Here is a 22,048-nt window from a genome sequence, read left to right as displayed (position 1 = left end):
GGGAATGATTAGGAGATCCTGCAGGTGGAATCTTTGAGGAATAGCAGTGAAAAGAATGGTTGGATAATGTGAGGGTTGGCAAATAAGACAGGTGCTCTGTTAATATACTTTTGTGGTGCTTTTCACAAACTCTTTCTCTGTAGTAGAATCCAAGCTTGGTTAGTAGTCATTGCAGTTGATTTAATCAACAGGGAAACAAGAGGTGGGCGGGAGAGATAATTCCAAGATACAGGGTAACAGAGTGAATAGTTAAACTTAATATCCTCCTTCCAGGCGAGTGGAGAGAAATAATACAATACACAGCTTGATCTACAAAGCATTCACCCCAATTCTTGAATTCTTCTTCTTCTTTGACATAAGCAGAAAGATCAACAGCATACCTTGTGATGAGTCAACAAAACCAGGAAGGTTCAAAGCTGTAACTTGAAGAATAGCTGTTATAAAGGCAAATGGAAACACTGCAGCATAGCCTGAAATACATTTGTATTCCAGATCATAAACCATGTATGTATTTATTACATCAAGCAGGTGACAAGAGTATGCATATATACAAAGGTGCAAAGTGTAAATCTATACAAATATTAGATTGTTTAATTTTCTGTTATGTTTCTTTATATTAGATGTTTAATGCATTTTGCAGTCAGATTAATAGAGACTCTTCCAAAAAGCAGTATTGAAATATAAAGTATTTAACAATTATATTTTAACATGGCATCTAAACAAAGTACAGAAGCTAAGACACTTTATAACCCTCTGGCAACTGTAGCTGAAGACTCCCTGCTGCAAAACAATGAATACTGAAACTTAGCAGTTGAAGGTCCTAGTGGGAAATTACACTTCTGGTGCTTGTCAACTTTGTGATAAAACACTTCATAAAATAAAATCTTTGCAAAATTAAGGGACTTGTTATACTGACAAATTGCCACTAAGTATGCACAAGATATTTTCAAAACATTGAAAAGCCATGAAGGCAATAATTGGCAGACTGGGATTTAACTCCTTCACTTTGATAAGCATGCATGAATGTTATTCAGTGTTATGAAAATCAAGCAATGACATCTTCTCTATTTTACTTGATGTATGGTATGTATGTGTTCTTAATGATTTAGGGTGTAAACACATTCTACACGGAGCAGTGATCCACTTCTTCCATTGTAACCAATAAAACAGATTAATTCAATTTTATGCTACAAATCACTTTTTTTCAGATTAAGACAAGTGAAGAACTATACAACTTTGCCACTCTGGTTCCTCTTCCTTCACTGCCTGACACCTGACTGCATTCTAGAATTACAGGTTTTACTGTATTACTGATCAACTAAACTATTGGGCTAAAATAAAGAGCAGTGAAATACCTTGCATTTTTGTTAGACATCTACAGCTCTTACCTGCAAAACTCAGATTTATGAAAGTTGAGTTCAACAACCTGTTCAGAAAATTGCTGTGTAGGTATCAATAACTACAGTAATTCTGTAAGAATTTGTCCATGTATGATTGGGAATTGATAAAGAATTTGAGGAAAGATTCTACCCAATAAACTCAGAATCGGACTGAAGCAAGACCTTTATTTGCTCATGACAGAACTAGTTCCTTTCTTCTCAACAGAACTTTATTTTATTTGAGGGACTGGAGTGGATACCTGCTGGTCAACCCAAAGGTTGACCAATTCCCCATAAGTCTATAGTTACAAGTTTGTCTTGGACAGAATTCTGACTGTACAACCATTGCAGCTATACATATGCACCCTTGAAGTACTGAGCTGCTTTGATGAAATTGTATTTTTCAGCTGTAAAACTTTGTACACAACACTCTTCAACCAGCTCTACTCCTTCTGTGACTCCAGAGTCCCTATCTGAGGTGGTGAGGAAGGAAACCTTTGGCTTCCATGGAAAAAGCCATTCCAAGGAAGAATCTCTGCTCAATAAGGTAATAGGGGAAGATTCCCCACGCATATGAATGAATGAGACTCGGTGGCGTTGAGGTTAGCTTCACACACTCACCTTCTGCAGAGTAGTCAGTATGTTTCACAATTGAGAATTTTGTACCAAGATAGGAAGAAATGATGTGATTTTTCTCTCTCAAAGGGAGAAGTCTGTGTCATCCTCAGCACCACTGCTGCCTGAGTGCTGTCAGGAGTTAAATTGTTGGGGCTCCAGAGGAATGATGATGGCCCTTTACTTCTCAGCACTAAGGGGGTGTCTAGTGGGACTGCGTCACTCTGATGCTTAGCCTAACTAGACTCTTCCTTCTGACCCAATGTCTTACTGGATCTCATTCACCTCTATTCCCCTACTGATAATTCTAAGGGTCAGTCAGGTGGAATTGCTTGAAGGGCTTACTTAATCAAGAAGGAATGAAGTATAGATTCAGTCCCCTTGAACTCTTGCGGTGCTCTGTTTTGCACCACCTTCATCTCCCCAGTAGCTCAGTCTCTCTAAGGCAGTGCTCTAAAAATGTTTGTAATAGATATTTGTATTACATGAAAGATGCTATTTCAATCCAGTTAACTTTCTGGCCATCCTTCAGTACCAACTGGCAATTCTTTTTGGAACTAAGACCAAAATAAACTTAAAATGAAACTGAAAAAGAGAATATAATTGACCACACAACTACTCAAAAGCTACACTAAATTAACTAAAAAACATTGAGAACATGGAAGGGGGAAATAAGAATAAAGTGAAGTCTATTAAAAAATAGCTGGAAGAAGCTAAAGCTGGGTTTTACCCTTGATGGCTAAAATTGAAGGGCAGGTCCTGTTGTGGTGATGGAGGTCTACAAATTTACCCAAATTGTGAGTTCAACTGTAAAAAAGTTCATAAGATATTATACGTTGTTGTGACAAATATTGATTTTACTGACTTCCTTCCCCCCCCAAAACTGAAGACAGACTGAATTAGTCCAATTGAAAAGGCCTACTGATGCAACTCAGAGACTATTAGGATAATGCCTGGTAAACAAAAAAAGGGTAGAACCAGAAATTTGTAAACCAAAATTGATGTGTTGGATTTGAGGGTTAATTGGTGGACAAAATAATGATGGTAGGGGGTTAAGTTGTCTGGAGTGGCTCACAGGAATAAGTACTATCCTCAGGGCAGACTGTTAAGAAGCAGGGCACAAACCCCAAATTGGTTATGAGCTCGGTATTTAGATTTCCCCAACCAAGTACAAAGCATGAACTCGGGCATTATAACAGCCTAACCATGGAGTCAGACAGTCCCTTTAGGTACTCCGATCTATTTAGTCACCCAAGTAAGCCTACTCTTGTAATAGATGGTCCTTTACTCCAAAAATCACAATACTCTAGGTTACCCCTAGTCCCAAAGAACCAGTCACTTGCCCCAGGACAGTTACCACCATATGAGATTCTGTCATACCAGGGGGGATTTCTGTTGGAAAAATTCTTTCCAGCTAAAGAGAGAGGGAACAAGGGATGTTCAATAAGGCTTTAATTTTAATACTCTACATTTCAAATGCTTTAATTGTTTTTCCTATTTCCTTATCTTTCATAAAAGATTAAAAGGATTTCTAATGGGGTGGTTGCCATGACACTAAGCAGGCTGAGATCTCTGTCACTAAAGCCTGGACCTTGTTTAATGTTGGACAGTGATTGGACTATGCTGACATCTTTGACCAATTTGTGCTATCTAAAGTAATACAGCAAGCACCAGCTCCTTGCATACCCTCACATTTGAACACTTCTCCTGTATTTCTAAAGTTTTCTGGTGAACATGGGGAATACTCATGTGTTCCACTACACCAGTGGTTCCCAAACTTGTTCCGCTGCTTGTGCAGGGAAAGCCCCTGGTGAGCCGGGTCGGTTTGTTTACCTGCTGCGTCCGCAGGTTCAGCCAGTCGCGGCTCCCAGTGGCTGCAGTTCACTGTTCTAGGCCAATGGGAGCTACTGGAAGCGGCGGCCGGCACAAGTGGCGGAACAAGTTTGGGAACCACTGCACTACACTATTGTTTTGTGCAAGCAATAAAATGCGACAGCTGCCCCATCCTATTTACATATTCTATCTAATCCTTTATGCATTTCTTAAAACTCAATTTTACAATACCAATATATACTTAAACATTCAAAACAATTACTACACTTTCCACCTTCAGGTGAGGGGCACAGCAGATGCAAGGAGTTTGATTTTTTCCTTCCTTTGTTTCTCTAAAATCATGAAGGTCAAGGTGTTGAAACAGGTATTAGTTACCTCACCTGCTCAAAGCTCTGTCCTCCTACCTGGGCAGGTGTGGGGGAGGGATGGACTAAGAAAAGGGCCAAGAGCAAAATTCTTTCATCTGCACAGGTATGATCTCTATTATAGTTTTTATAAAACAGAGCCTAGAGGCTTCAACCAGGACAGCAGCTTCGTTTTGCCGTACAAATGTAAAGTAAGGAGTAGACTGACAGGAAGAGCTTGCAGTTAAAACACAAGACAATGTGTGTGTTGGGAAGGGAAAGGGAGACATTTGCCTCAATCACCTTACTTGTGTATATCACTATTTCTATGCATCGGTTTAGGTGGTATTTTAATATCAATGTGTACATACACATAATGTGTTATGGGATGAAGGCAGGGTGGGATTAAGCCTTAGGTAAGAAAGGATGGGACAAGGAATACTGAGGGGCAGAGACGAGGTTGGCAGAAGCATGCAGAAATTGATGGTGGAGAGTGGGAATGGTGGCAGAAGGGACTATGATAGATAGAAGATAGTGCAAACACTAAAGGTGAAAGAAAGTACAAAGTAAACTGTAGAAGGCCACTGACAGCAGGACCTGATGGCATCATGGTGCTGGACTGAGATGATGCAAAGGTGTGATGCTTCTGATAGAGGAACCTTAGAAGTGGCCTCATAAATTAAACACTCCGTGGACCAATGAAGTGTACACAGAAGGCCATCTGCAAGAGGCAAATGCCCCCATGTAAAGCAGCTAATTTTACATATATACCTTTCCAGCTTCTGGTGCCCAACTGGGGAAGGCACTGTGTGTCAGACCTAATACTGAGGGCACAAATAAATTACTGATGCAGGAAAAATTAAAAGGGAGAGGATTCCTGCCTTCCTGCAGTGTAAATACCTCTATAACCTGCTTAATGAGTTTCAATTTCTGATCTAAATTTTTCAAGAGTAGAAGTGAAGGGTCCCCTATTATCAAATCCTATGATCAAAACTCGTTACTCAGAGCTCACAACACAAGTCTGGTTTAAAAAGGAGACAACACTTCCCCCTTCCTCCCCCCCCCCCAAAAAAAAAAAAAACACAAACACACCACCACTCCTCAGAGGACCAGACAACTAGAACTCTAGGTAAACAACAGTGTAAAAGAAGTAAAAACAAAGACATCCTTTAAAAAATGAAGTCAAATCCTACTGAAGAAAATAGGAGCATAAACTCTGGCAAGTCAAGTGTAAAAGTATAACTAAGCAGGCCCAAAAAAGAATTGAACACCAACTATCAAAAGACATACAGGCAAACAGATTTTTTTTTTTTTTTAAATACAGCAGGAGCAGGAAACCTACCAAACAATCAGTGGGGCTGATTCAAGGAAGCATTCAAAGGACGACAGCTGTTGTGCAGAAGCTAAAATACTTTGCAGCAATCTTCACTGCAGAGGACATGAGGGAGATTCCCACACCTGAGCCATTTTTTAGGTGGCAAATCTGAAGAACCGTCCCAGATTGAGGTGTCAATAGAGGTGGTTTTGATACATTATACAGGAAAGGTCACCCGGACAAGATCATATTCTCCCAAGAGTTCTGAAGGAACTCAAATATGAAATTGCTAATTAACTGTGGTATGTAGCTTATCACTTAAATCAGTTTCTGTATCAGGTGACTGGAGGATTGCTACTGTAATGCCAATTTTTTAAAAAGGCTCCAGAAGCAATCCTGGCAATTACAGGCTGTATACTTAACTTCAGAACCAGGCATATTGATTTGAAACTATGAACAGAATTATCAGACACATAGATGAACACGATTTGTTGGGGAAAAGTCAACACTTTTGTAAAGGGAAATCATGCCTCATTCATGTATTAGAATGCTTTGAGGGGCTCAACAGATTTGTGGACAAGGGTGATCCAATAGATATAGTGTATGTGGATTTTCAGAAGACCTTTGACAAGGCCCCTCTCTAAAGGCTTTTAAGCAAAATAAGCCATCATGGCATAAGAGGGAAGGTCATCTCATGGATCAGTAAATGGTTAAAAAATAGGAAACAAAGGGTAGGAATAAATGGTCAGTTTTCACAATGAAGAGACATAAATAAAAGGGTCCCCCAAGAATCTGTCCTGGGACTGGTGCTGTTCAACATATTCATAAACGATTTGAAAAAGGGGGCAAACAATGAGGTGGCAAAGTCTATAAACAATACAAAATTACTTAAGACAGTTAAGTCCAAAACTGACCATGAAGACTTACAAAGGGAGCTCACAAAACTGGGTGACTAGCAACAAAATGGCAGATGAAATTCAATGTTGATAAATGCAAAGGAATGAACATTGGAAAACAATCCTTACTATACATACGAAATGAAGGGGTCAACATTCAATGTTACCACTCAAAAAAAGAGATCTTGAAGTTAGTGTGGCTAGTTCTCTGAAAACCTCTGCTCAATGTACAGCAACAAAAAAAACCTTAAATATTAGGAATCATTAGGAAAAGGATAGATAAGACTGAAAATATCATGCATTATATAAACCGATGGTAGGCCAACACCTTGAATACTGTATGCAATTCTGATCACCCATTTCAACAAAAATGATAGAAATGGAAAAAGTACTGAGAGGGGCAACTAAAATAATGGGGGATAGAACAGCTTCCTGTGGAGGAAAGATTAAAAAGACTTTGCATTGTTTAGTTTAGAAAAAAGATGACTAAGAGGGGGATATAATAGAGGTCTATAAAATCATTAACCATATTGAGAAAGTGAATAGGGAAGTGTTACTTACATTGTCACATAACACAGGGGGTCACATGATGAAATTAACAGCAGATTAAACCAACACAAGGAAGTACTTCACACAACACACAGTCAGCCTGTGGAACTGGTGGCCAAGAAATGTTGTGAAGGTTTAAAAAAGTTTAACTGGGTTCAAAAAAAGAATTCGGTAAATTCACGGTGCATACACAGGCCCATCAATAGCTAATAACCAAGATGGTCAGAGAAACAATCCCATGCTCCTGGGTGTCCCTAAACCTGACTGCCAGAAGCTGGGACTAGATGACAGGGGGTGGCTCACTTACTAATTGCCCTGTTCTATTCATTCCCTGTGAGGCATCAGACACTGACCCGAGTCAAAGAGCGGCTACGAGCCGGAGGCCCACTGGGCAGACCCAACATGGCTGTTCTTCCAGACCCCAACAGAGCTTATTTTCCTTTAGGGGGGCACGTTTCCAAACTGAGCTTCGCAACCCACCGGCTGGAAGCGCCGGTTTTTCACGGGACAGCTCGCTGCGAGTCTCTTGCAGGAGGTACCGGGACTGTAGCGGGACGCGGGTGTCCGCAGCCCACCGCTTCCGGCAGCGGCAGAAGATAGCAGCCTGCACTGGCGGGACTGACACCCACAGCAAAGACTCTCTTTCGCCAGAGGGATCTCCCTGCAAGGCGTGGGCAGCCGCTCCAGGGAACAGGACGCGGAGCGCCGCTTGCTGTACAGACCCCGCCTTTTATTGAAGCAGAGTCTGCGATCGCGCGTGTCACCCAACGCTTCTTATTGGCTTGTTCCCAGTTCCACCGGTCTCTCCGCTGATTGGCTGAGAGGCCTGTCGCTCTCTAGTGGAAAAGGGAGTCTTGGGAAAGGAGTGGCTCCCGAGACCGTGGTTTCCCTCCTTTCTCCAATCACATTTCCTCTTTCCTCGTGTCATTCAGGCCCCGCCCACCTGCGAATGTGTCCTCATGTGCCCCCGCCCTATTCCTTCCCTTCGCCCCGCCCCCTGCTCTCCTGCGGTGGAGTCCCCGCCCCTGCCCCCGTCTCGCTTAGCCCCGCCTCCTGTGGCTGGCAGGGGGCGGGGCGGGAAGGGGCGTGCGCTGTGTGTGTCGCCGCCGCCGCTACCGCCGGGGCGGTTTCCGCCGCCGTTTCCCTCTGACTCGGAACCCCTCTCGGGCTGCGCCCTCCTCCTCTGACCCCATTTTTTCCGCTCGCACCGCAGGCGGGGAGGGCGGCCGGGCAGGATCCGAAGGGGTCAGCGCGCTGGGAGCTCTCGCCGCCGTCCGGACAGCCCCAGCGAGCCGTCGGTGCCTACAGAGCCGGCTCCTCTCCGCCCCCTGCAGCGGCGGCTTCTCCTGCCCCAAGTGCCCGGGAGGTAACTGCCCTCTGCTCCGGGGTGTGAGTCGCATCCCGGGCGCCGGAGCCAGCGCCGCTCCCCCTTCCCCGTCTCAGAGCCAGGCGGCTGCGGGGGTGGACGGGAGCGGGGCGTGTGGGCTAAGCAACGGGCGATCGGGGGACTCGCCCGGTGTCTGTGACGTGAGGCGCTTGCTTGGAAACAGGCTCGGCGTGGGCAGCGCCTCGGTGGGGCGGGTGGAGGCTGCGGACGCGGAGGTAGCTGGGGCCGGGTGGAGAGCGTGTATTGTGTGACTGGGAGGCGTGCGTATGCGGGCCGGGGCGCTGGGAGGTTGCCTGTGTTCTTGGGTGGGAGGGAGTGGGGCATGGTCGTCTGGTTGTGACTCAACAAGCACCCCCAGCGTGTTGCTGCGCTGTGTTTGTGTGTGTGCGCTCGTCGGGGGGACGTGCTTGTTTGCTCCTTTTACACGAGGGTGGAAATGACACCGAGACACATCTCCCCTTGTGGAAGAGGCGTGTGTGGGGGGAATCTCGGCTTGACTCCCCGAGGAATCGGGAGTCTAATCTCATCCATGAAGGGACACGGCTCAACAGACCAGAATCTAGATTTAAAGCTCTGGGGAGAGTATATTGCTATTGTTACTACTGGCACTGCCGTGTGTTGTGAGTAACCCTTCCCAGCTTGGTGTAATAAGGTGATCGGGTGGTCAGACCTCACTACTTCTTTTGCTTTGTTTTACTGTTTGCTGCAAAAATCATTCTAAATCATCTAACTAGCGAAGCATTACTGACTTAGTTTTCCTTTCATGACTTTAATCATTCATTGCATACTACTGATGATTAATAATATTCAAGAAATGATCTGTTTTTGTGGGAATAGGTCAATATTTTCTGTATGTAGAACTGTGTCAAGTACATTATATTAGGTTGTTGAGTGTACAGTAAAGTGAGTCCAAGTGAGCTAGTGTTGATGTTTTAAAAAGTCCCCATTAACTATAGTAAACAGGGTTCTGTCAACTTGATTTTTTTTAACTCACTGATTTAAAAAAAATCGAATTTCTAAGTGACCATCTTTTAAATGACCCTATATGGGTCATTTAAGAATAAGAAAGCAGAGTACATCAGATCTTGTGTACCACTTTAATGCTTTGAGTTCTATGTTCAAAAATATTTGTCTTGGGAGTCAATATTTTTAGGGCTGGACCAAGATGAAAACACTCATGGGTAGTCAAGTTTCTACCTGACCTGCCTGATCCTGAAGAATTGCAGGTCGTGTTTTTGATGACAACTTAACACTTTTCCCACAAAATAAACTTACCTTTGGAAAAGGCCCTCTTGCTGGTCCAATTATCTACTTGCTACAATACTAATTTGACTCATTGTGATCATGTTTCACTATTTATTAGATTGTCCCATAATGACTTTTTGCAGGAGTAATATGGTTAGTGTTTTTTTCTAATCTTGCCAGTATAAGATACCAAAATATAAACAATTCTTAAGTGCTATTGGGGAAGCTTGCATTTGTAAACATAGAATTGTTGCCATACCCATCTTTATTTTTTAAAAATAGCTGCATTAAGTAATCCCAGGGGATATTTGTAACCAACTTGTAATATCTAGGTGTCTGGGGTCAAATTGTTTTATTTGTATTTTTTTTTTTTTAAAAAAGAAGCCCAAAATTTGTTTTGCAGCATCATATCCTGATTTAAAAAAATTCTTAAGTCTTGAGCCATACAGCATTAGTGTGTGTTTATTAGGACCCAGGTATATTAAGGGTAGATCATCCAGGTTGAAGAGTGAAGTGGAAGTAATAGCTGCCTACTAAATTTTCCAGAGGTATCAAATTACAGAAATAATCATGCTAAAAAACCGTATACTGATCAGTTGCAAAATGGTATTTAATAATTTTAAATGTCTGCCTCTAGCGGGGTAGCTGTAGTGTTTAATGGGGAAAAAAAGTTGTAGCACAGTGTAGTTCATTCCCACTTAAAGGACCTTTTTACGCTTCTCAAAAAAAAAAAAAAAGATAAGTTATTTCTTATCACTTAGCTTTGATTTTTTTTTAAACTGTTATTTTGAAATGGGATACAATGCTAGTATTGCAGTTATAAGAGCGACAACAAACCATGTGAAGATCAAAATTGACATGATGGAACTCAAAGTTAGCAATGAATCTGGGAGTCTTGCATGTTAATAGTTACCGTATATACTCGTTCATTAGCCCGTTCGTTTATAAGCCGACCCCCCCCCCCCCAAATGGATAGGTAAAAATAGCAAAAACTGTATGACCCTTTCATAAGCCAACCCTATATTTCACGGGTTGGAAAACTTTGGCTCCCGGCCCGTCAGAGTAAGCTGCTGGTGAGTTGGGACGTTTTGTTTACTTGGAGCATCTGCAAGCATGGAGCCCCCCAGCTCCCTGTGGCCGCGGTTTGCCGTTCCCAGCCAATGGGAGCTTCAGGAAGTGGCGCCATTTCCTGCAGCTCCCATTGGCTGGGAATGGCGAACCGCGGCCACAGGGAGCTGAGGGGCTCCATGCCTGCAGACGTTCCAGGTAAACAAAATGACAATGTATTAGATCAGGGATCGGCAACCTTTGGCACACGGCCCGCCGGGGCAAGCACCCTGGAGGGCCGGGCCAGTTTGTTTACCTGCCGCGTCCACAGTTTCGGCCAATCGCAGCTCCCACTGGCTGCGGTTCGCTGCTCCAGGCCAATGAGGGCAGCGGCCAGCACATCCCTTGGCCCACGCCGCTTCCCGCCACGCCACGGGCCAAAGGTTGCCGATCCCTGTATTAGATATTCAATTCAATGATTCCATAGAGTTTAAAATCATCAGATTTTGGTGTAGGCCCATTTATAAGCCAACCCCCGCTCTTTGATGCGTCATATTTTTACCAAAAATATTCGGCTTATGAACGAGTATATACGGTACATTGCCAGGAAACCACAAATATACACCACAAGAGCAAGCAAAAGTGAGAGGTGCACTGATGACAATCTATAATTCATTCAGTCTAAGGTTTATATTTGTGTATCTTTCACATTCTGGTATTGATTTACTTGTGATTTTAGAGATCTATGCAGTTGGCTTTCCCCAGATTATTAAATGTGGAAAAATTGAGGCAAATTTCAGCTAATTGCCACATGTTTATTTTTGTAGCATGTGTGTAAGTGGATTGGTAGCTTAAGTAAACATATATTCATATTTTCTCCTTCAGTTAAAATGAATGGCTCTATTAAATCTTAGTTCTGTGGAAATAGGATAGTAAGAAAGCAGTTTGGAAAGATGGGCTTGTGGTTTAAAGTACAGAGCTAGTAGACAGAATATATGGGTTCTACATTGGTTTGAGCCAGCTTTAGTGCCTCTGTTTCCTCATCTGGAAAATGGAAACACCAATCTCTGTTGCAGTATTGTTGTCAATCTTAGTTCCTGTTTGTTACAGAAGCTCAAAATGCTTTACACCTTCAGTTCAGCGTTCTCCAGTCAATTGACAAATGCTTTAATAGTGAATAGTAAAATACTGTGAGCTGAGTACTCAAAAACACAGATGAGCCAGATTTTTTTGGCTCATCTGTTTTGTATCTTTATAACGGTAGATGTAATAGTGTATTGGTATCCAAAAAGTAAATGGATAACAATTTTGCAGAAAAAAATCTTTAAGAGGTATTGAAGAATTTTGATAAGCATAAAATCTATTAATTTATCTAATTAATTCTTTTACCACGTCAGATGAACAGCATTTTATCTCTTTATGTATTGACATTTTTTTAAACAAGTCTTCAGTATAATTACACATTTTTTTGCCAACGTATTCCTTTACCAGGTATTTTTAAAAAGGATGCCACTATATGTATGTGCTTAGAGTATACATATTATATATCTTGAGAATGTTAAAATTTTTAATACAAGAAATTGAGAAGTAGCAGCATAGTTACCTGTGGGTAATGGAAGTAATCTTCAATACAAAGTACTGTAGAACCTCCGAGTTACGAATGCCAGTTCTGAACTGACCTGTCAACCACACACCTCATTTGGAACTGGAAATATGCAATCAAGCAGCAGCAGAGACTCCTACCTCCCCTCCTCCCCCCCAAAAAAAGCAAATACAGTACTGTGTTAAATGTAAACTACTAAAAAAGGGAAATTTAAAAAAAAAAATTGACAAAGCAAGGAAACTTTCTGTGATTGTTTCATTTAAATTAAGTAGGTTAAAAGCAGATTTTTTTTTCTACATAGAAAGTTTCAAAGCTGTATTAAGTTAATGTTCAGTTGTAAACTTTTGAAAGAACAACTATAACGTTTTGTTCTGAGTTATGCACAACTTTCATTTCTGTGGTGTTCATAACTCGATACTTTCCAGATCTAGCTGGTATTTGATGTATATAAATATCTATTTTCAATATTGTATCTTAAAAAAACCACACATGCATTTAGCCACTGATGCTCCTAGTGTTCTTTTGCTGCCCTATGTTTAGGAGGTAGCCTTCATTGTAAAGGAATAGAAACAAAAGGAAGCCTTATAAAAGCAAATGAATAATGGGTCAGAGAATTGTCTTTACATGAATCTGTACATCAGTTGATAGTAGCACAGTGAGCTTTGTGGCATAGGTTGCAGGGAGGATATTTAAACATTGTAACTGTGTTGTAAAATTCACATACTGAGTATGTTGTAGTTAGATTCATGTGACAAAGCTGCTTTTTTTCATGTGCCAGTGACTGCCTCTCCTACTGTTTGCCTATTAACCTTTGTCCACCAGTTCTACTTCCAACATTCTTTCAGTTTTATACAGCTGCTGTATTTCACAGATTTGCACTTGTTGAGCCTCAAATCAATGTAAATTGGGAGTGATAGAGGGGGTTCCACATTTGGGGAAAAAGGAGGAAATTTAATCAGAAGCTGGAGGTAATTCATGGCAATTCATATCTCTCAGAGCCACTGCTTCAGGCTGTCTGCAGGCTCAGGAAGACAACCATGAAACAGTTTTCATGTGCTTCATATTTTGAAGACTTCAAGGGTTAGAATAATTTTTTAAAGGAAAGCTTAGCATCTGCTGCACAGCTTCAGGAACAGGCAGATTCTGTAGCAAATTTCGTAGCTTTGCAGTCCTGGGTATAAGGCACTTGTTTCCTGGTCTTTTAGGTTAATAAATATCACTTCATAAAATCAAAATATTATGTATGAAAAAGTTCTTAAGTAACTTGTTTTTTAAGTTTTTCCTTTGAGGTCTGTGCAGTGAACTTGTGGTAATGAAGGTAGCTTGATTTTACATGAGGAAGGATATGAATTATTTTTTTATACCAATAGCTTTTTAAATAATTGTATAAAACCCTTAAAAATGACAGATAGAACATATGATGGGATACTCTTTTGGTGACCTGAATAACTGAATCATGGTGCTGTCGCACATTAAGGGTACGTCTACACTACGTGCTGGATCAGCAGGTAGTGATCGATCCCCGATCGCTCTGCTGTCGACTCCGGAACTCCACCATGGCAAGAGGTGAAAGTGGAGTCGATGGGGGAGCGGCGGCCGTCGATCCCACGCCACAAGGATGCAAAGTAAGTGAATCTAAGTCTAAGATACGTCGACTTCAGCTATGCTATTCTCGTAGCTGAAGTTGCGTATCTTGGATCGACCCGTCTTTCCCCCCTCCCCCCCCAGTGTAGACCAGGCCGAAGATGGTGACAAGCTGAAATGAAACTTTTTTCATCCCATGCCGTTATTGATTTTCATGTATATTGAGGATATCCATATCCGATCTCACCCCAAATCTGAAAAATTGCTGAACCTGCATGATAGTGTATTTTGTGCCTTTGACTGCCTCACCTATGCAGTGACCACTAAACATTCTTATTTGTCACTAATATTCTAAATAGCTTTCGAACAGGTGTAAGTTTTTTGGTTTTAATGATCTGCTGCATAAATGCCTTTTCCTTTCCCTTCAAATGGAAGATTTCCTCATTCAACTACACTGGTTTAAGTTCTGGAAATATTCTATCCTTGGGCCTTTGGCAATTCTGAGGTCCGATAGCTGACGATATGGCTAGAAACTCGTGTATCACAGTGGAGAGTAAGGATCCCAGACAATAATTATATTTAGTATTTGTTTCCAGACTTGATAGGTTAAGATCTGTCTATCTGTGGCTTTTGATAATAAATAATACAACTTGGATTTACAGGTATGGTATAATAATAAATAATACTAATAAACATAAAAGAATTCATAAACAGATGAGGTAAAAACTATGTAGGGTAAACATTGTCTGTCTTCCTAAGCTTTTTTGTAAGTTTTAACTTGAGCAAATATCTTAGCTATCATTTTTTAAATGTAACTTGTGATACCCTTTTGGAATTTAAAAAACTTTCAGTCTCTACTTCTGAGCTGTTAGGTTGCATTTGAGTTTTTTGTTCGTGTAAAAAGAGGGATGTAATATGTGACAAGGTTTCTATAATCTCAAATATAGAGGAAATGTACAAAGTTGTAACTGGTTTTTGAATCTCAAAGTTTGAACTTAAGGAAAAACTGGACACAATTTTAAAATCAGTGGACATTCTGTGTGAAATCCTGATCCTATTGAAGTCAGTGGCAAAATTCCCTTTGTTTTCGGTGGGATCAGGATTTTGTCCTTTCAGTTTACGTTGGCAGTGTTAGTAAAAATAAAAAATAAAAAAGGTTTTGTTCATATTTAGTATTGTAGTTTAGTTTAATATAAGTTCTTAACACTTTAGGGAGAGAACACGAGAAAACTGTTTTAGGCACTGATTCAGCAAAGAACTTGTGTGCTTGTCTTAGGGCCTGATCGAAAAGCTACTGAAATCAGTGGAAAGATTTCAATTGATTTCAACAGTAGATGATCAGTAATGCCGGGTTCTTTTGAAATGGAATGTTCAGAAGGTTCTCATATATCGAGTGACTAATTGGCTAAAATAAAGCAGGATTCTGGTTTGCTTACTTGGTGCCAGTGATTCCTTTTACTGTTTAACTAAAGTTAATTAGGTTTATTTTCCATAATCTTTTAATATAAAAAAGTTTAAATGTAAGAGCTACTGCAAAGTGTGACATTCTGATGCAAATAGGTTATAATAGAGAAATGTTTTAAGAGAGTATTGCAAGGTCTGGGGTCAGAGCTGCAAGAGTGGAAGTCTGTGATAGCAATTGGGATGTTCAGCAAAGGAGTTGGTGCTGTTGGTAGCATGTACACAATTAAAATAGGTAAGCTATGATTGAAGACGCATCTTGGAGATTCTTATAACGTCAAGATCCATTTGATTTTCATGCTTCTTGTTTGACATCATCAGAAACTGATAATTACAGTTCACTTGAAATTCACTGTCAGCTTTTTTTCCTGTAATGTTGTGTATCAGTCACATTTTTTGTGCTGGTCCTTTCCTTGTAGGCACAGCAGCAATGCCTATAGCTAAGATTGCCTAACAGTTTCCATTGTCAGTGCCTGTTTTCAGTTGCTTTGTCTGTTTGGACTTAAACTTTCCATGCCAGGTCTCTGGCTGATTTTTGAAATTTCAGCAAAATCAAATTGAGCTATTTCTGAGAGTGAGGTTAGGGAAGAGTACATGGTTTTGCCAATATTTAAAAAAAAAACATCTCTCATCTGTTTTATTGAGAAGTTTTAGCACCTCCCTGCTTTGAAGCAGGGACTGGAAACTTGACATGGAAAGGCCCAGGTTTAGGAGGTGCCTTTTACTATTCCATGAAAATCGACCCACAGTTGGATGAGTTTTAAGAATATTGCTACTTGTACATTAGTAGAGGCCTGTTAGAGTTTGGCAGCTAAATTCTCTAAAGATCCAATATACATTGGGCATGCCCCAGTCCAGGGTACTAGAGCTGAGCAATATGTTTTCTGCAGCTGCTTCCAGGGTTTTGGAGACCTTTGGGGCACTGAGCACTGGAATTGAGAGGAGGGAGACTCTGTCCTTTGAAAACAACATGTCTCCTTCCCGGGGTGTGTGGGTGTATGAACAGTGTCGCCCCCGAGGGCGGGGGTGTGTATGTGAAAACAGCACCCATGGCCTACAGGAAAGCAGCACAGACCCTGGTGCAGCTCCTGTTCTGGTTGCCTTGGGCTGGCAGCAGGGGCTCACAGCTTTGCCTGCGAATTTCAACATCTTCACTTTCTCGCTGTAAGAGGGTACTCTGTGCGTGGGGGTGGAGGGGTATGCAATACAGGCACAGGACAGTATTTGCATTTTTTTTGTCTCCGCTGCTGCCTGATTGGTTATTTCCAGTTTCACATGGTGTCTGGTTCACTGGTCAGTCTGTAACTCTGGTGCTCATATCTTTGAGGTTCTACTGTAGAACCCAGAGTTTGAGTCCCAGTATTCCTCTGCTGACAGCAAGTAGCAGTAAAACATACTGGTTAGGTGTCTCATCTCCGATATGCTGGGTGGGCAAACTTTTTGGCCCGAAGGCTACATCAGGGTTGCACAACTGTATGGAGGGCCAGGTAGGAAAGGCTGTGCCTCCCCAAACAGCCTGGCCTCTGCCCCCTATCCACCCCCTCCCACTTCTCACCCCCTGATTGCCCTGCCCCCCCTCAGAACCTGCAACCCATCCAACCCCCCCCTCTCCTTGTCCCCTGACCGCCCCCTCCTGGGACCCCCGCCCCCTATCCAAACCCCCTGCTCCCTGTCCCCTGACTGCCCCAACCCCTATCCACACCCCCGCCCCCTGACAGCCCCCCCGGGACTCCCACCCCCATCCAACTGCCCTCTGCTCCTCGTCTCCTGACCACCCCCTCCCGGGACCCCCCACCCTTAACTGCCCCCAGGATCCCACCCCCTTATCCAACACCCCCTGCTCCCTGTCCCCTGACTGCCCTCCCGACCCCTATCCACAGGCTCCCCCAAAAGGCCCCCCCGGGACTCCCACTCCCAACCCTCCCTGTTCCTCATCCCATGACCGCCCCCCTGAACCTGCACCCCCTCCTCCCTGACTGCCTCCCAGGACCCCCCTGCTCCCTTACCCGACCTCCCTGCCCCCTTACCAGCAGCAGGAGCTCGCAGCCGCGACACCCGACCAGAGCCAGCTGTGCTCCCCATGCTGCCCAGTGGGAGTGGTGAGCTAGAGTATTGGCCCATGCGGCGGCGTGTCTGCCGGGGAGGGGAGACCGCAGGGGAGGGGCTGGGGACAAGGCTCCCCGGCCGGGAGCTCAGGGGCCGGGCAGGACTGTCCGGCGGGCCATAGTTTGCCCACGTCTGTCATAGAGGAGATGTAACTTAGATAATTTTCACATCTTGGCTCATAGAGCCAAGAAGCGATGCCTTCAACTGTTCTGTTAGCTCAACTGGTACAGGTCTGTCAAGGTACCATCACTGCTGATGATCCATGTGAGGAACCAGTATAAGTTCACTAATGGGATTTTTTTCAGATTGCTTCCCAAAAATGTAGGAATTACTGAAAAACAAAATGCCAGACGCTATACATTCAAAGAACAGCAAGGTTGCAAAGTCAAGCACTCAAAAGCGTTGGCTCAAAAGCCAACATTTAAGGTTTCCCATGCAACTTTTAAGTTTTGGTCCTCTTGTTCATATGCATGATGGTAAGATCTTTGATTACATGATCACTTGCTATTTTTTCCCCACAGGATCCACGCATCTCATTCAGTACCTAGGATGGCTGGTGCTCACTGAATGGGTAGAAAATATTATTTTGTTATCACAGTTAAGTGTGTGGCCCCATGTGGTATTTACCTCAGACCACCCAAACCCTACGCGAAACACAGAATTATTAATTTCTTTGTGGACTTCTCTGTGATGGTCATCATAGTATCAGAATTTCAAACAGTAATGATTTTCTCTTCCCAACATACTTGTGAAGAAAGTAGTGTAGAAGCTGGTAATATTCCCATTTTATACTTCCTAACCTGAGTGTTTGATTTTTGCACGTTTTTTTTTTTAAGCATAGTTTTTTTAATGTGATGATCTAGACGCTTTAATTTGCTTTGCTGTGTAATGAATTAAACACTGGTAGTACAGTGACCATTGTAGAAAAATGGAGCATCCATTATGTAGTATTAGCTAAGTCAGCATTAACTTTCACTCAGCATTGAACATTATAACGTGTTTGGGAGAGAGGTGCCTTTTCTGACATTGGAGAAAATGATTGGCTTTGGTGTATTGGGATCCTAGTTTTTATGTTGCTTCTGATATTTCAGATATAGGGCTGTGTAGAGTAAAAGGGAGGTGGTGGAGCTGGAGCTGGCCTTTAATGTTTTAACTTTGATCCGTGCTGCAACAGTTATATTGTCTCCTCTGAATTCTTTATCACTGATGATCAGAAAATACTTATATAAAAATGACAAAATTAGGCATGACAAATTGGGATACTAAAGTTTGGCTTAGATAGATCTCTAAATTTCTAAATTTTAACTTTAGACCTTTACATAAGAAAGTTGCAATGATTTAACTAAAAATGAGATTTTAAACTAATGCAAAAGTCTGTGTACACACCTATTTTGGCTTTAAACCCGCTCAGTTTAAATTGATTAGGAATTGGTTTAAGATAAACTAAAATAACAATGTCCACAAAGGGATTTGCACAAGTTTAACTAAATCAGTAAAATCACTCCTTTAGATTAAAGGGTTGCAACTTTCTTCTCTTGACAGATCTCACAGTGTTTAAATAAACTTTCTTTTATTATATAGTTTACTGACAATTTTTTTCTGCACAAAGGACTGCACAGGATAGATTAAATATGTCTATGTTATCTCTGAAAATTTGAACTAATTATATATTTAGAAAACGCTATGCTTGGCAATTAAATGTTGGAGGAGTTTAAACATAATTTTGGATTAAATTATGTAAATGTATGTGGTTTGGCAGATGAAATCGTCTGTGCCTTGGAAGTGTGTAATTTTTTTAAAAAAGGCTTAATCCTGCAGTACTTATTCAGGTGAATAATTTTCTCATGCAAGTGGATTTCAATGGGGCTGCACCTGTGAATAAAGTTGTTTTTTATCCATAAGTGTTTGTAGAATCTGGCCCAAAGTGTGCACTTGTAGGTCTTTTGTACAAACTACAGGAAATTATTCTTAGTTCAGGGACGTGACATAAGAATATAGAGTCTATGTTGCATGTAGATGTAGTAGGATGAGTTAAGGTGACTGGCCCTGATTTTAAAACTCCTTTGTGGTAGTTTGGTCTCATCACAAAAGTTGTTAGAAAGCAGTAACTGCTTACATAATTAAGCATCTCAGTTCTAAATTCTGTTTTCAATTAATTTTAATTTTGAAGCTTTCATCTATTGTGTTGAAATTTCCCAGAGTTGACCTGTGACTGCACGGAAATTCTCATAATAAGGTTGAGCAAAAATGTTTCATAGATCTTTCAGTTAGGACAGCAAGAGCCAAATACTAATAATATATGGAGATATACCTATCTCATAGAGCTGGAAGGGACCCCGAAAGGTCATTGAGTCCAGCCCCCTGCCTTCACTAGCAGGACCAATTTTGCCCCAGATCCCTAAGTGGCCTCCCTCAAGGATTGAACTCACAACCCTGGGTTTAGCAGGCCAATGCTCAAATCACTGAGCTATCCCTCCCTCATTTCCTTATAATAAACAATCTGATGATGTGGTTTTGAACAGATCTACAGTCTGGATTAGAAAGTTTAAATTTGGCATTGATGCTGTAATTGACAAGCCTGTTTTCATATGGAAATTTGATTTCGCAGGCATATGGTGAAAATGGCTGTTAGGTTGTGAAAGGGATTTTCTCAGTAAGCTCCTAATGATCTGAGAGGAAGTGGTGCACTTGTATGCATAGCTGAGGTAGGTGCATATTTAAAAAGTGCACTGAAGTGCTCATTACCTGAAACAAGGCCTGTTCAGGAGACGCTTAATTCCACATGCACCTGGGAAGGTGCTGAGGGAAGGCTCCTGGAAGTCTGTAGAAGAGAAATGTTGAAACGTATTTACTCAGGACAAATTAAAATTTACTGTGTGAAACTAGTTTCAATTTCATTGGCTTCTCCAATTCTCATATTACTAGATGCTGTAAAGTTTTAGGAAAATTGTGTATTATAGTAGTATGAGGAGTAGTAGTATGTTATCATATAATTAAACTATATGGTAATGCTTATGCCCATGGGAGCAGTTAAGATTAATGTTTCATTTTAATTTAATCACTTTCTGATTCTGCAATGTTTTGTTTTTCAGTCTTAATGTTTTTAATAGTATTTTATTCAAGTTTAAACTGAAAGTGCAGTAGCAAGAATAAAAGAAGGATCAAGTAACCTTTATGCTAAAGGTGATCTGCAAATTTGAAGAAATATTAGTATTCTCTGAAGTTATTCACTAAAAGTCTTCTCCGTTATTGGATCCATGCTCTTGTGCAAAATCAAAGTTCTACGCTGCAGTAGCAATTGTCTAAAGCTATGTATGGACTAAAAATGTTGGTTGCCTAAATGTGTTGGCACACATGTTTTTTAAACACTAGTATAGACAGGATTTAAACATTTTAAAAATGTTACTAGTCAAGGTCAGCCCTAGGCTTCACCTAGTCTGCATTGGCATTTAACACAAATTTTAGCTAATTTTTTTAAAGACATTATCTATTTTTCTGGTCTAGACATGGCCTAAAGATATTGGTTCTGGGTGGGCTATTGTGTTATTCCCTGTAATATAATGTAAGCTTCTCTTGGTGGTTCAACCACCAGCTTTTCTGACAACAGTTAGACCCCAATCCTGAAATTGACTGCAGGGGTGAAGCTTTGTTCTTGCATGGACCCCATTGACTTCATTGAGGACCCACAAGAGGACAGGAATCTGCCATTTTCGTTGTTGTATAGAAACTCCCCAGGGTTGTAAAATTGACTAGTGTTGCTAAAAGCTGAGTATTGTTTTTGCTAGAAAAGAGCATGTTGGGTGGATGGGAGAGTATTTCTTTTTCCTTGTTGGTGATGTAGAACATTTGGACGTTTGTGGACATTGGCACTCCATGCAATTGTTTAGCTTTTAAAGATTGAGTATGCCACCAGAGCATTGAATGGGAGTTATGAAATACTGTGTGATTATGTAATTGAAGACTATTGCATCATAACCTTACCTCCGCTCTCCTGTGATTATCTTATTGCTCATTGCCTGTTTTGCCTTATTGCTTATTTATTTTTAGTTTTCAGTACTATATATAATACACACACACGTAAAAAGATGAGAAGGTTAAAAAAACCTTAACTCTTGCAGCACTCACTATGAAAATATTACCTTCATGATATTTCTATAGACTACCTACGTACTCATCTACTATACAGTGACATGTATGCAAGCAAGTGGGCTGGTGTACCAAGGAGGAGTAATAACAGTGAAGATGCATGTCCATGACACATAATTGGGGAAATTATGAGCATTTAAATCACTCTGTGCTGAATGTGTCTTTCACTGTGTTTTGTTTGGGTTATTCATCATGTACAGTAACTGAGAGTTATTTCTTTTGATTTGCAGAAATTTAAGAACACTTTTAAATAGTGGTCTGCTTGTAGGTCACCATATTCTTGGGTGATTTATATCCGTGTTTATTGACAAAAATAATTTGAGTTATCTGTAGTGGGTATAATACTTCAACTTAGTGTAGTTTTGCTCTGAAGTGACAGTAGATCTGTTTAGTAAGGTCACTTTTGCGATTTAGATATTGTCGTATCTAATTTTTATAACTAGAATATGAAGTTTTCACTATCTTTTTAATCCTTATCCTTCACGGCTAATAGAGCTCTGGGAAATGGCAGGATTCTGCTTTGATTAGTGCATCTATA

General features: G+C 41.3%; 1 protein-coding gene across 5 annotated transcripts in view; it reads left to right on the top strand.

Moving 5' to 3' along the window:
* Nucleotides 1-8,042: 8,042 nt before the first annotated feature.
* The window catches only part of CSNK1G3 (casein kinase 1 gamma 3), a 128,208-nt gene continuing 114,202 nt past the window's right edge, over nucleotides 8,043-22,048 (top strand). For 3 of the 5 annotated variants that reach the window (XM_054031946.1, XM_054031947.1, XM_054031944.1), the window contains exons 1-2: nucleotides 8,043-8,297; nucleotides 13,691-13,838. The gene's annotated coding sequence lies outside the window, so the exon portion shown is untranslated. The remainder of the gene's footprint in view (nucleotides 8,298-13,690; nucleotides 13,839-22,048) is intronic. The other 2 variants (XM_054031948.1, XM_054031945.1) reach the window with 2 other exon arrangements.

The sequence above is a fragment of the Malaclemys terrapin genome, chromosome 6, assembly GCF_027887155.1.
Source record: "Malaclemys terrapin pileata isolate rMalTer1 chromosome 6, rMalTer1.hap1, whole genome shotgun sequence".
NCBI classification, from domain to species: domain Eukaryota; kingdom Metazoa; phylum Chordata; order Testudines; family Emydidae; genus Malaclemys; species Malaclemys terrapin.
This window is presented reverse-complemented; position numbering and strand designations above follow the sequence as displayed.